Source organism: Sorex fumeus, unplaced genomic scaffold (assembly GCF_029834395.1).
Source record: "Sorex fumeus unplaced genomic scaffold, SorFum_2.1 ptg000029l, whole genome shotgun sequence".
NCBI classification, from domain to species: domain Eukaryota; kingdom Metazoa; phylum Chordata; class Mammalia; order Eulipotyphla; family Soricidae; genus Sorex; species Sorex fumeus.
The window spans coordinates 9,933,287-9,948,843 of record NW_026606086.1 but is presented as its reverse complement, the minus strand read 5'-3'; positions in this window follow the sequence as shown (position 1 = coordinate 9,948,843).

Below are 15,557 nucleotides of genomic sequence, written 5' to 3'. Positions count from 1 at the left end.
TTTAAAGCAATGAGGAAAAATTGTCTATGGAGAAAAGTGTAGATGAAGAAGAAGAAAGGACCAAGAGCCAAGATTCCTGGAAGAAAGTTTTATAAATCTATTTAACAGGAGGTAGACTTGAACAAAAAAGGAAATAAGATTGGGCTATATCTTGAAGTCTCCTTGACCGTCTTATAAATGACTTTTTAAAAAAAAAAATTCAAGTCTCAGTTATAACAAAATGTTTTAACTGCAATTTGACCTTAGGGAGATATCAGAAGTTCACAATCATACCTCCATCTAAATCTCCTGATGAAGCAATAGGAAAACTGAAATTTAAATTCAATGATTAAAAATAAATAAATTATAAATAAATTATTGTTTTCTTATATACATTATATTGGAAATGAACTGGCTTATTCCTTACCTGAGTCTGTTGTCTCTCCACAGGTAGTGAAGGGGAAGGTGATTATCACATACTCATTCTGGGGAGCAAAATACTAAACAATGAGTCATCCAATTAAAAAATGGCTGTGCTATTTTAATGCTTAAGTAATGGTTTTCTGGTCTACCCTGCCTTTGACTTTGTTACTTGATATGACTTTAGGCAGGTCCATATTAATTTGGGTTCTGATTTACATAACTTTAAAATATCTGATAAATATTAAATTTAAAAAAGCCTCTTTTTGATTAAGCTTGTTCCTAGCTTCATATAAAAGATTGACAAGTAATATGAAAAAAAAAATTGGAAGTCACTGAAGTCTGGATAGCAAAACTGGAAAGTCTATTGAGAATTCAGGCTCAGACAGCACACACACACACACACACACACACACACACACACACACATACACACACACACATCACCAAGAAGAAACTGAACCAAAAACACCCCAGAGAGAACACAAAGGATGGGAATTTAAATAGCTACCACTTGTGAGACTTCCCACCAATCAGAACTGCAGTAATGAAAACCATCATTGGCATAAAAGTGACATCAGTGTGATCTAGCCTGCCTTATTTTGTGCATGGAAAAATCCCCACCCTGGGAAACTGGGACACCCAATCCTACAGGTTCTTAGGAAGGTGATCATAGGGCCCGTAATCCTAAGTCTCAAATAAAACCTTCCTTTTGCAATAATCCTTTATTCTGCAATTCCACCAGGCTCTGTTTACTCATGATCAACCTCTTTCCTTTGCTGTGGTTAGTTTTAGGTCAGTCCAATCACTGTGCCTCCTCTAAGTGGTGCGTTCCACCTGTGCTTGTTATTCTGTCAAAAGTGTCTACTAAAGCTCCTGTTGAAGAAATCACTTTAGCAGATAATCAAGTCTGGGACTCCAGAAAACATCCTCTCAAAATATTCACCACCCCTATACCACTCTAAACTCTAACAGCCGACAAAACAAAGGCTCACCTATGTCCTCTAAATGGGTCTCCGGTGTTTCTGTGGTCCAAGTGAACCAATTTACCTCCAGGTGACATATGTTAACTTCCCTCTCAACCTTGAGTTGGATGAGAGGGAACTTGACTTGACTCACTGGTTGGACCCACTTCAGCAGGGAGGTTATAAAGGTCCATAGTGTCAATGCCATTTTTTTTTTTTTGAGAATTACTTAACATTGAACTTTAGAAAAAAAAATAGAAGTTGAAGTGTGGAGTGTGTCTACTCAACAGAGAATTCTCATATTGTTACTGTTATTGGCATTTGTCTTACATGCAGCCAACCTGGGTTCGATTCCTCCACCCCTCTCAGATAGCCCGGCAAGCTACCAAGAGTATCCCGCCCACATGGCAGAGCCTAACAAGCTCCCCATGGTGTATTCAGTATGCAAAAAACAGTAACAAAAAGTCTCACAATGGAGACATTACTGGTGCCCACTCGAGAAAATCGATGAACAATGGGAGGACGGTGATACAGTGCTACACTGATGTTTCATTATGTTATAACTGTTGCTATAGTGTGTTGTTCCCTGTCACTTAGCAGACCCAGTGCCAAGGACCCTTTTGGCATATTAGCTTCATTGTGCTGCTGCTCCTTCTACTACTTCAGTTAGGAAGGAAATAAAAAGGGTTTTAAACTCCTTATTTTTTTCTCATCATATAGGGATTAATAAATGGCACTGTCACTTATGGACACATCATAAGACACTTAACACTCATCTTCCAAGATTACTGCACCATATTTGATAGGGTTCAAATATGGTTTGAACCATGGGAACACCTGCAAAGGCAATTAGAGGCCACCCTAAAAGCCTCTATCCCTCTCAGAGAGCCTGGCAAGAATATCCTGCCCGCACAGCAGAGCCTGGCAAGCTATCCATGGCAGATTCGATATCCCAAAACCAGTAAATACAATGGGTCTCATTCCCCGACCCTGAAAGAGGCCCAATATGACATAGTTAAGAAGGCTAAGGAAGAAGAGGCTGATAAAATCTCAAGGCCAAACGAGGCTGCCAAAACGAAGAAGGACAAAAATGATTGTCTGTACTTTCAATGCACATATGCTGGCATCAGATGCATCTATCAAGGGCTTGATCGTGCAAGCACGAAAGATGAAATATGACATCACTGGTCTGACTGAGACCAGAAGGCATCAATCGCGTCACACAGTTTTCGACACTGGAGAAGAGCTGTTCCTTGGAACATGTGACAAAAGAGGCATTGGTGGTGTTGGTGTTCTTGTCAACATGAACTTGGCCATAAGCATTGATTCATTTGAATACCTAACAACCTGAATTGGATGATTATACTTGAATAGATGTGACTCACTGCTGGGAGATTCAATCTTAATTGTCTACACACCAACATCCAATTACTATGAAGGAGAAATTGAGAAGTTCTACGTGGAACTGGAGAAGTTCTATAAAGAAGACCAAACCTTCTACAAGTTCATTGTCAGTGATTTTAATGCCAGGATAAACTGAGAAGATCAGCCAAAGAATTGCACATCGGTACCCATGGCCTAGAATGGAACAAATAGGGTGAAAGACTATCTGAGTTCATCATGTCAAACAAGACCATCCATGGTAACTCACAGTTCCAGAAGGCCGAATCTAAACGTTGGACATGGGAGTCTCCCAGTGGACAGTTCAACAATGAAAGTGACCACATCATATTCAATCAACAGTTTTGCCTGACTGATGTCACTGTTGTCCCAAAATTCCAAATAGGATTGGATCACCATCTCCTTCGTGCAAAATTCTACTTTACAGAGTGGGAAGAGAGGGCTGCAAAGTTTAAGAAGAGAACTCCCAGAACGACCACCAACTGGGAGCTCTTTGGCACTATTGTGGCAACATGGGAAGATGCCATCGTTGACAACATTGACAAAGAATACATTCGACTGGTTCAGCACCTCGATGTTTGTGTGAGGAACATGGAGAGAGAAATAGCAACAAAAAGATGCCTGTATTCAAAAACTCTTGAGCTCATTCCCCATCGTGGCTTGGCACATGCCTCAGGCAACCACAAGTGAATAACCGAGCTCATAAAGCAGTGCAGAGAAGCAATAAAGGAAGACCTCAAAGACAGAAGAGCAGCAGTGCTGGCCGATGCAGCAGAAGCTGTGAAAAAATTTGCAAAGCCTGCCTGTCCTTTGCCAACTACAAGACCAAGATGACCGTCCTCTGATGTCCTGATGGATCTATCTCATCTTCCAAAAGGGCAATGGAGAAGATTATACATGACTTCTACTTAGACCTCTTTGATAGCCCCGTCCACCTGCCCACATACCAAAGGATGGACATGTCTTTCCCAACTTTCTCCCTTCAGAAATCCGATGCAGCATTTTGGCAGTAAAGAAGTGAATGGTACCTGGCCCAAACAAGGTCAGACCTGAACACCTGAAGAACCTACCATCAGTACTCATCAATACACTGGCTCAGCTCTTCACATGGTACCTGTTCAAATGCAATGTTCTGTCCCAATGGAAAACCAGCAGGACTATACTACTGTACAAGAAGGGAGACATCCACGACATTGGCAACTTTTGCACGATCTGCCTGTTGTCTGTCATCTACAAGCTGTTCACTCGAGTTATCCTGAGTAGGATCGGCAGAACGCTAGATGAAGGACAACCATGTGAGCAAGCCAGGTTCTGAAAAGGATTCAGCATGATCGACCATATCCACATGATAACCAAACTCTCTGAGGTTTCTCAGGAGTTCAAGATGCCAGTCTGTCTAATGTTCATTGATCTAAAGTAGGCCTTTGATTCTTTTGAAATTGAAGTGGTCATCAAAGCCCTAGCCAAACAGGGTGTTTAAACCAATACATCAGGATCCTCCATGAGCTGTATTACGGATTCACTACCAGGATCTCACCATTCTACAAGGAAGTGCTCATCTATGTCAAGAGAGGAGTTCGAAGGGTGATACCATTTCACTGAAAGTCTTCAGTGCCACCCTCGAGAATGTCATGCGACAACTGGACTGAGAAGGAATGGGAGTGAAGATAGACGGTCAGCAACTACACCACCTCCGCTGCACTGATGACATCGTTCCTATAACACCAAACATTAGCCAAGAGGCACAAATGCTGGCCGACTTCAACCCAGATTGTGGAAAGGTCGGACTACATCTGAATCTCATGAAGACAATGTTTATAAGAAACGGTCTCATTCCTGACGTTCCTTTCGCTCTCAATGGAACAAATATCTCTGAATGCAACAGTTGTATGTACCTAGGTCAAGATTTCAACATGAGGAATGACCTGGACCTGAGTTGCACAGGAGGAAGATAGTAGCTTGGAACTCCTTCAAGAGTGTCGAATAAATAGCTAAGAGGACAAAGAACCTCTGGCTGTAGGCAGATCTCTTTGATTCCACTGTTCTTCCTGCATTAACATACACCTCAGAGACCTGGACCCTACGAAAACAGAATGAGAACGCTATTTGGGTCTCCCAAAGAGGAATCGAAAGAGCTATGCTTGGAGTATCATGCTTCACTCAAATGAGAGAAAGAATCTGGAGCTCTGACCTCCACCGATGGTCAAGAATCAGGGACGCTGTCTCATTTGCCAAGACATCGAAAATCAGGTGGGCTGGACATGTAATGAGATTTGGAGACAACTGCAGGACTAGAGCCATTACTGACTGGATTCCACGGGACGTCAAAAAATTGCGTGGCTGCCCACCTACGAGATGGTCAGACTTCTTTGTCAAGACCCTGAACAGTCGGATCAAGGCTGTCATGTTCCTAGAATGAACAGACGCCATTGAGCTACACTAGCACGTGACAGGGATGAATGGAGATGTTACTGGTGACTGCTAGAGCAAATCGATGAGTAATGGGATATCAAGTGATCAAGTAATTATTTATCACTTTTTCACTCTGCCCAAACACACTCACAGGGTGGAGGAACTGAACGAAGACTTTTAAATGTTTCTAACTTTCTGCTGTCTCCTCCAGCTTACCCCAAAGAACTAAGTGACCAGTGGAATCCCAACATCACTCCTTAGACCCTTTTCAACAGGGAAGTGATAAAAGTCCAAAGGGACAGAACCATTTTGTAAGACCTCCCTGGAACTCACCGAGCAAATGGTAGCCTTGGTTTCTCATCTTGAAGACTGATGTTCTTCTGATCCAGAGAAATAGCAGTGTGCTTTTCAAAACTAATCTTTCCCACTAACAACCTGCTAATAATTTGAACTCTCTGTCTCTCTGTCTCTGTCTCTCTCTCTGTCTCTCTCTCACCCCATTTGTACCTCTTGAATTTTTCACTGAAATAGAGCTTGTATTTTATTCCAGATTTTTATCTCTCCTTTAAGAAAAACGAGACCTCCAAGCCTACTCGAATTGGAGTCGAGCATCTTCCACCCAGATCCTCCAAATTCCAGTAGGCGGGGGTCACACCCACCACCTGGCCCCCTGGCGCCATGTAATCCCATCAGCGGCCAAGACTCAGAGACTATAAAATCCAGATCCCGGAACCGCGCGGCCGCATTCGCGGCCGCGCGACATCTTATTATCTCATTCCTACTTTGGACAAACTTGCAGGCTATCGAATGTAGCCTGCCCACAGGGCAGAGTCTGGCAAACTCCCCGTGGCCTACCAAATATGCCAAATACCAGTAACAATGATGGGTCTCATTCTCCTAAAGAGCCGTGAATATAATCTCAGGGCTAGGATGAAAGAGACGTTACTGGGGCCTGCTCGAGGCAATCGACGATTAACAGGATGATGAAATGAAATGAAATGAAAAAGAAAAACACAAAGTATCTTACCTATCTTTAGACTCTAAAGTTTTACAACTCTAGATAATTTATATTTATATTGTAAATTATGGGCTGGAGTGATAGCACAGTGGGTAGGGCATTTGCCTCCATGCGGCCAACATGGTAGACCCGAGTTTGATTCCTCTGCCCCCCTCAGAGAGTCCGGCTAGCTACGAGACTATCTCACCCACACTGCTAAACCTGGCAAGATATCCATGACATATTTGATATGCCAAACACAGTAACAAATCTCACAATGTTACTGAGTCCCCTCGAGCAAATCAATGAACAAAGGGAGGACAGTTAAAGTGATACTAAATTATATATTTTTCCCATTTTAAGAGAAATTGTAACTTAAGAAATAAAAACACTTAAAACATTTTTCTAATGCTAATTATAGAGAAGACATATTTATTTATAATAGGTAAAATACTTTAAATATTGCATTCCAAATCAATATACAAAATTAAGAAAATTTCAGACCTTCTGGTGTTCACGACTGCCAGGAAAGTTTATGCAGAATACTATGAATACACAGAATAAGAATACCATGGCACACAGGAGTAAACTCAGTATAGACACCAGGTCTGTGGACTTACACATAGACACAGTCAGAATTGAGATAAACAGGAAATAGTTGGACGTAATGCAGAGCTTTTCAGGCTCCTTCTAATTTTTGCTTCACAAATACATCTATTTATTCTTCTTTCTTTATTTCCCCTTTCCCACTCTTCCTGCTCATTACTATTCCTACTTGTGTAACATTTTTCTTCAAATATAATTACTTTTTTTTTCTAGAATGTATTTATAAAAGAAATATACAAGTTTGCTTGTTATATTTTGGTATTATTCACTATAATGAATATCTATTTAAAAGTAACTATTACAATAACCATTAAAGTCAATTCAAATAACAGAAATCTCTGGTTTATGGGTAATTGGTTTAACACTGGAGTCAGACAGTCTATTTGTTATTTTAATGTCCTCAGAAAGTGATGCGACTCTTCTTCCCATTTTTTAACATCTATGAATGGGACCAAGCAAACATACCTGAGGTTTGCTTAAAGGAATAAGAAAATTTTCTAAGAGTGGCACTTACTACAGTGTGTACCTCATGAAAATGGCTAGTCAAACGGTCATGGTATCAGTTTAAAATGATTCATTCTTATTTGAAGAGATTGGACAAAGGGACGTGGTCCTGGCCAATGGATGTATGATTGTGTGGGGAGATGTAGAAGAAAGGCCCAGAGATTAAAATTGATAGGGCCCCATCAAGGGATCTCAATAAGGAGTCGCTACTCCAGTGTTCTTAGCATTTTCTTGAGTCTGAAGAATTTTGAAAAGAGACATTAAAACAGAATAGGGTCCTTTTAGCTGTTACCCTTTGGGCTTCTTGGAGCAGGATGCCTGCATTCTCCACCTTTGGGAATTTTTAAGCAATGATGTCTTTAACTGTTACTGTCTTATTGGAGTGCCTTCCTGTCCCTCTGGGACTCCAGTGATTCTTATGTTGTTGCTCTTGAATTCATCCCAGAGTTCTTTGTTCTAGCCTTGAGTTATTTTGAGGACTTTCTCCATCTTTTGCTGTTCCCTGGAGGTTTTTTGCATCTCATTATCAAGTTCACTGATTTGTTTTCAGCTGTTGTTCTGCTACTGTTAAGAGCATCCATTGAGTTTTTCATTTCATCTACTGAATTTTTAATTAATTCCATTTCTGTTTGTAATTTTCTTATTTCTGCTCCCATTTCCTCCTGTATTTTATTGGCTGGCCATTTCACTATTTCTTTGAGCTCATTAAATGTCCTCACTATTCCATCTCTGAATTTTTATCAGAGAGATTATGTATGTAGGGATTCCGTTTTTGAGGCTCCAGGGATCCTCTTTTCATCCACTTCTGCTGGTTGTTTTCTGAGCTGTTCCCTATGGTGCTTATAGTACTCTGGAGGCAGTTCTTTCTAGTACACTATCAGCATCTCCCCCTCACTGCCTGGGAAGGATCTGGCGGAACTTGGTGGGTGGTGGTCTCTTATTTTCTGAATAGAATATGATGGGGAAAATTAACTAGTGGCCGCCGATCCAAAACACCAACGCCTATGTATGGGAGTATCCAGGCATAAGGGCAATGCAGTGCCATTGTGGTAAATTCTATGCCTCAAACTGCCTCCAGCTTGCTGGCCCCCAGGAAAATCACTCCACCAGGTTGCATCCTTCTCTGAAAAAAATAATGATATATTTACTTTTGGGAAACATTGAGCTGGATATTTTAGCTGAGGCATCACAATCTTTAAGATTTGAGGGCAGTTTCTTTAAGTTGCTCTCCCTCTCAGAGAGCAAGCTACTGAGAGTATCCCGCCCGAGAGCAGAGTCTGGCAAGCTACCCATGACGTATTCCATATGCCAAGAATAGCAACAATATTGGGTCTTATTCCCCTGACCCTGAAAGAGCCCCCAATACGCCATTGGACTATGCTAGCATGTGACAGGGACAAATGGAGATATTACTGGTACCTGCTCGAGCAAATCGAGGAACAATGGGATAACCAGTGACACAATGTCATTGAGAATGTTAAGGGGTATACTCAATGTTCAATTTTCCTAGTACACATATTTTTGTTTATTTGTTTCTGTTTTGGTGGCATAACTGGCAATGCTCAGGGGTTACTCCTGGATCTGCACTCAGATCCTGAGTGCAGGGGATAGGAAGAGGACATATAGGATGCCAAGGATCTAACTTCAGTTGCTCACGTGCAAGGCAATTGTCTTATAAACTGTATTATAACTTCAGTCCCTCAATACACATATTTTACAAGAAATCTCTATGGTAAGCAAAAAACTTCAATTATACATCAGAGCTTGTTAAGTGTAAGCTCTATAAAATGGGACTAGACTGATACTGCCTTCTAAACCAAACTGAGAGGATTTTCTAGTTTTTATCAATATTGAGTGAACAATTAGGGAACATGTCTTAGAAATTTTCATGAAGGTAGTAGCATTAAACTCAATGCTACTTTAAAAACTTTAAAAAAAATTAAAGAGCAAACTTTGAAAACACACCTCTAATGGAAAACTTATCAAAAATCTGGTGCAATCTGCTCAGCATGGGGTCTGGCTGGAGATTTCTCCAGCGAGCTGCTCTCTTCTGGAATTCATTCCTGAGTCTCTGGATCAAAGTTGTTAATGTGCTTAAATGGCACCTGGAGGCAGTTCATGAAAAGGGAACAAGACGTTCCCTCTCCGCCTACTCCACATGAACCCCCAGCTACAAATTTCCAGAAAAAAGCCCAGGTGAGTGGGACCAGGGACTGAAGACTTCAGGCCACATGGCGGCAGGATGGGCAGGTCCTTCCCATCTTCCTGCCCCTTCGGGGTCCTGGCTGTCATGCCCCTGAACTGTCTCTGGATGCCATTTAAGTCCATCAATGGCCTTGATCCAGAGATTCACAAATGAATAATCTCGGAATGGATTAACTCGCTGCAGAGATGTCTCTGGACCCCAATTATTTACAATTTAGAATTCCAAGAGTGTGTGACCACAAAAGCCATGTCATCTCATGTTTTATATAACAAGCAAAAGAAAATAAATTATATAACATCTGCCTATGTCAGGTAGGCTTGAGTGATGGTGGGAAAATTAAAAATAATGGTGGTGGGAATGTGTAATGGTGGTGGGATTAGTGTTAAAATATTGAATGCAATCAACAACCTTATGAAAATAAAATTTACAAATTAAAAAAAAATTTAAAAAAAATCAACCAGAAAAACAAAAATCCTCAGGCTCAAAGATAGTGAAGGACTATGACTTTATCACTGGATATCAAAGAATTCTCCAGGGAAAATATTTTCATTGATGAAAATAAAATCTAGAGGGACAGTGGCTATGCTAGTGGAATAAATTTCACGAATTAGCAATCACTTTTATTTAAAAGAACAGATAAAGACATTAATTAATTTATTTGTTTTGGAGCTACACCCTGTAATTTCCAGGCCTTATTCCTAGCTTGTGCTTTGGAGTCACTCAGGGCTGAGATTAAAAAAACACACACACACACACATGGAGTGCTGGAAATGGAATCCAAGTTAGCCACGTGCAAGACAAATGTCCTACCTGCTGTACTGTTTCTAATCCCGTAGTTAGTTCTTGGCAAACACTTTTTATTGGATTTTAAGGTGCTTACAAGATTGTTAAGTGCATAAATTTCAAGGCTTGTTGACTTCCACAAAGCAAACATGTCCATAAATCCAGTACCAAGATCAAGAAACAGAATTTAACCAGAAGCCCAGAAGTAATTTTAATAGAAGTTTTGTATATTTATTGTAATTGAAAGGAGTGAACTAGTGTTTTTTTTTGTATTTTTCTATTTGGGTCACACTCAGTTATGCTCAGTAGTTACTCCTGGCTCTGCACTCAGGAATTACTCCTGGCGGTGCTGAGGGGACATATAGGATGCCAGGGATCAAACCCAGGTCGGCCGCGTGCAAAGCAAATGCCCTACCTGATGTACTATTGCTCCAGACTTGAACTAGTTTTATAATTATAGCATATATATAATATATATAGATATAGATATATACCGACTGGGTAACAAATACTGTAAGATGTGTTTTGTGGACCTCATTTTAGAGGATCTCTGTGGGGGAATTTTCACAATTTATAAAATAAAAAAAACTGCTAAAAGTTTTCCATTGACTTTCTGTCCTACTAGAAATTTAAGGGAAAATTTGACTAGCTGTTAAAACAAATTCATTTGTTTCAAGCTAGATTGATGAGTAGACAATAATTCTTTTTTGAAATATTTTTATTTAATTAAAGAGCAGTGATTTACAAAGTTATTAATAGTAGGGTTTTAGGCAAAAAAAAATTTTCAATACCAATCCCATCACCAGTGTCCTGATAAACTTTGATTATCTGTATTGCCATCACAATGCCCAAAAGGAAGAGAGACAGAGACAGAGAGAGAGGGAGAGAGTGAGAGTGAGAGCAAGAGCGAGCTAGTGTGCATGACAGAGACAGAGAAAGAGAGAGAGAGAGATAAAGAGAGAGAGAGAAAGAGAGAGAGAGAGGCAGGCTGGGGAGATGGATTGGGTGGAGATGGATAGGATGGAAACTGGGGATGCTGAGAAACGTACACAGGTGGAGGGATGGGAGTTTGGAACACGGTATGACTGAAACCTAATCATGACCAGTTTTGTAAGGGTCTTTCTCAGTGACTCAATAGGAAAAATTTAAATAAAGGAAATAAAACAACTTAAATATGTTTGTTTTTATTCAAGAAAAAAGAGAAAGTTTCTGGGTGGGGTGTTTCACCTTTGCAGTGTATCTTTTTCATTTAATTTATATAAAATATTCCTGAACCTCCTAATTGGTTTTTTTATTTGTTTTGGGACCACACCTGGTGTTGCTCAGGTATTATTCTTGGCTTTGCACTCAGAGATCACTCCTAATAGTGCTTGGAGGAACACATTAGGTGCTGAGGATTGATCCTAGGTTGGATGAATGCAAGGCAAGTGCCCTACACACTGTACAATCTCTCCAGCTCAAATTCCCTAATTTAAGAAAGGCAACAAAGAAAACACATCATTGATTTCCAGTCCTACTTAGCTAAATTATTCTTTCCTGAAGAAATCTCAGCACGTTTAAGCATCATTATTATAAATTATCAATAGTCAAATGATTTGAGAATTGTCTTACAAAATGAGGGAAATGTAGATGTTTAAATCTATAAACCCTAAGGGTCATGTGGTGGTGATAATAGAAGATTGTTCGTTTTACTATTTATATATTTATATATTTATTTATTTATTGCTTTTGGGGTCACACCTGGTGATGCTGGCAGTGCTTAGGGGATTATATAGGATGCTGGGAATCGAACCCAGATCGGCTGCATGCAAGGCAAATGCCTTACCCCCTGTGCTATTGCTCCAGCCCCTATTTTTTAAGTTTATTTTAGGCACTGTTAATGGTAAAAACTATTAATCGTAGTGTTTCATGCATAATACATTCCAGCACGACACCTTCCACCAGAGTGTCCACTTTCATCCACCACTGTTCCAATCCCCCCTTCCCATCCTACTTGCCCCCATCCCACCATATCCTTGTAACAAGTGTCCCATTGTAAGCCAGTTTTCAGTTTCTGTTGCCTTTCAGCATTTGTTTATTTACACAACACATATAAGGGAGATCATTCCGGGTTGCTCCACCTCTTCTGACTAACTTCACTTAGTGTGATACTCTGCAGATTCATCTGTGTAGCAGCAAACTGCATTATCTCATGTTTTCTCAAAGACAAGTAGTATTCTATTGTGTATATATACCATCATTTCTTAATCCAGTCAACAAATCAAGTGTTGTTAGACACATGGGTTGTTTCCAGACTTGGGCTATTGTGAATAGTGCTACAACAAAATATTGTACTGAAAATGTCCCTTCTGAAGAGTTTCTGGACCGTGAGAGTGAATGCCAAGAAGTGGAATAACTGGGTCAATTTCTATTGAGGTGTCCATATTACTTCACAAAAAACTGGACCAGTAGGAAGACTATTCTATTCTAATGTAGATCTAGAGGGCATTTCCAATGAGAGTTTCTTTTATGAATACCTTGTTGCCTTGTGTTCTCTGGAAATATTTATGCACATTATTCAGTATTAAGCATGTAAAGGTAATTGATCACTTGATCCCTTGACATCCCATTACTCATTGAGTTGCTTGAGCAGGTGCCAGTAATGTCTCCATTCGTCCCTGTCACATGCTAGTGTAGCCCAATGGCATCTGTTCGTTCTAGGAACACGAAGAGCCTCAAACCAATCATTCAGGATATTGAAGAAGAAGTCTGACCATCTTGAGGGGGGCAGCCACACAATCTTTTGATGTCCCGTGGAATCCAGTTGGTAATGGCTCTAGTCCAGCAGTCATCTCCAAATCTCATTATATGTCCAACACATCTGATTTGCGATGACTTAGAGACAGTGTCCCTAATTCTTGACTGTCGATGGAGGTCGGAACTCCAGATTCTTTCTCTCATTTGAGTGAAGTGTGATACTCCAAGCATAGCTCTTTCAATTCCTCTTTGGGAGACATGAATAGCATTCTCATCCTGTTTTCATAGGGCCCAGGTCTCTGAGGTGTATGTTAATGCAGGAAGAACAGTGGAATTGAAGAGATGTGCCCGGAGCCAGAGGTTCTTCATCCTCTTAGCTATATCTTCAAACGCTCTTGAAGGCATTCCAAGCTGCTCTCTTCCTCCTGAGCAACTCAAATTCCAGGTCATTTCTTATGTTGACTTCTCAACCTAGGTACATATAACTGTTGTATTCAGAGATGTTCATTCCATTGAGAGTGAAAGGAACATCAGGAATGAGACTGTTTCTCATAAAAATTGTCTTCGTGAGATTCAGCTGTAGTCCGACATTTCCACATTCACGGTTGAAGTCGACCAGCATTTGTGCTGTTTGGCTAATGTTTGGTGTTATTAGTACGATGTCATCAGCAAATCAGAGGTGGTGTAGTTGTTGACCATCTATCTTCACTCCCATTTCTTCCCATTCCAGTCGTCGCATGACATTCTCGAGGGTGGCACTGAAGAGTTTCGGTGAATTGGTATCACCCTTCGAACCTCTCTCTTGACATGGATGATCACTTCTTTGTAAAGCTAATTAGCAGGAGGAAAATGGAGGGATTCCAAGTCAAGTTTGCACTATTCCATTGTCACCATACAAATAGTTTCATCTCAAAATATTTTCTGAGAAACCAAAAGAAATGCATGTCTGGAACACTGACGTGGGAGTATGCTCTGAGCACCACTGGGTGTGACACAAAATGAAAACAAAAAATTAAATTAATCTTATAAGTGTGTCCTTAGAGAAGGAAGGCTAACACATTTACTCATCAGCTCTCAACTCCCATTGATCAGCATTTCACTTATGTGGAGAAAACACTTCTTTACTACTAAGTTGCACACAAAATCAGATGAATAGGCTTCTTGTGGTGACTGGAAGCAGAAAATAAGATGTGCAGTGATAGCCTATGGCAGGGGCTAGAGCAATAGCACAGCGGGTCGGGCGTTTGCCTTGTATGTGGCCGACCCAGGTTCAATTCCCAGTATCCCATATGGTCCCCTGAGCACTGCCAGGAATAATTCCTGAATGCATGATCCAAGAGTAACCCCTGTGCATTGCTGGGTGTGACACAAAAAGCAAGAGAGAGAGAGAGAGAGAGAGAGAGAGAGAGAAAGAGAGAGAGAGAGAGCTTGTGGCAATATTTCCCAGGTCAAATCTTGCAAAGCTGTTAGGAGTGCTCTGCGGTATTGGTGTCGGCTGAGAGGTGATAGCAAAGGTTGGGAAGACTTAAAGTGCTTAAAGGGACAGCAGAACAGTATCTCAAGATCAAAATACTGTCTCTTCCCTGGTGCTTGTTGAATTCAACACTGACCCTGCTAATTATAAAAACATTTTGTGCCCAATAATCCATTTTTAACAAAATATTTGTACCAGAAATTAGAATCAGATAGGAGGGTATAGGAGAAAAGGAAGAACTCCGCATTTATCCTGGGATCCTGCAACCCTATGGACTTGTTACATGCTCAGGGCTGTGATGAGTCCTATACAAATGGCACACCTTACTCTTTCCATCCCTCGCTATTCCCTTCCATGATGTTTTCCTCCACAGTTACTGATCCCTTTGTATCAGAACAATAAGGAGCAGGTACTCTTCTCTTCTACACTATATATAGGGTCTGAAAAACTAGCTACAGTAGCACTTGGCAAGAAAGTAGCAGCATCTTAGAATTTACATCAACTTACATAAACTAACCTTGCACTAACTCCTTATGGAAATGGTAAATAAACGTGAGCATTTTGTTTGTTTGATTTTGGGCCACACCAGGTAGTGCTCAGGGTTTACTCTTCACTCTGTGCTCAAAGATCACTCCTAACTGGACTTCGGGGGACATACGTGGTGCTGAGGAGTAAATCCAGGTAAGCTCCATGGAAGTAAATTCTTCACCTGCTGTACTATCTCTCAAGCCCCAACATGTGCATAGTTTTTCTGGTATTTGGACCAACACTTGGTAGTGCTCAGGGCTTACACCTGGCTCTATGCTCACAGATCATATTTGGCGATGCTCAGGAGACCATACGTGGTGCTGAGGATCAAAACCAACTGCATGCATGGCAAGTACCTTATCCAGAACTCTTTTTGGCCCCAAACATGTACATTTTTAAATTCAGAGTTCCCCAACAATGCTGTAACTGTGCTGACATTTATTTCAGGGTTGTAAAAGTCTCTCAGCAGCTGTCCACTACAAGGCACATCCAAAATAATCAGCAACATAATAACTGTTGGGAATAGCTTACTTTCCTTTATTCTTT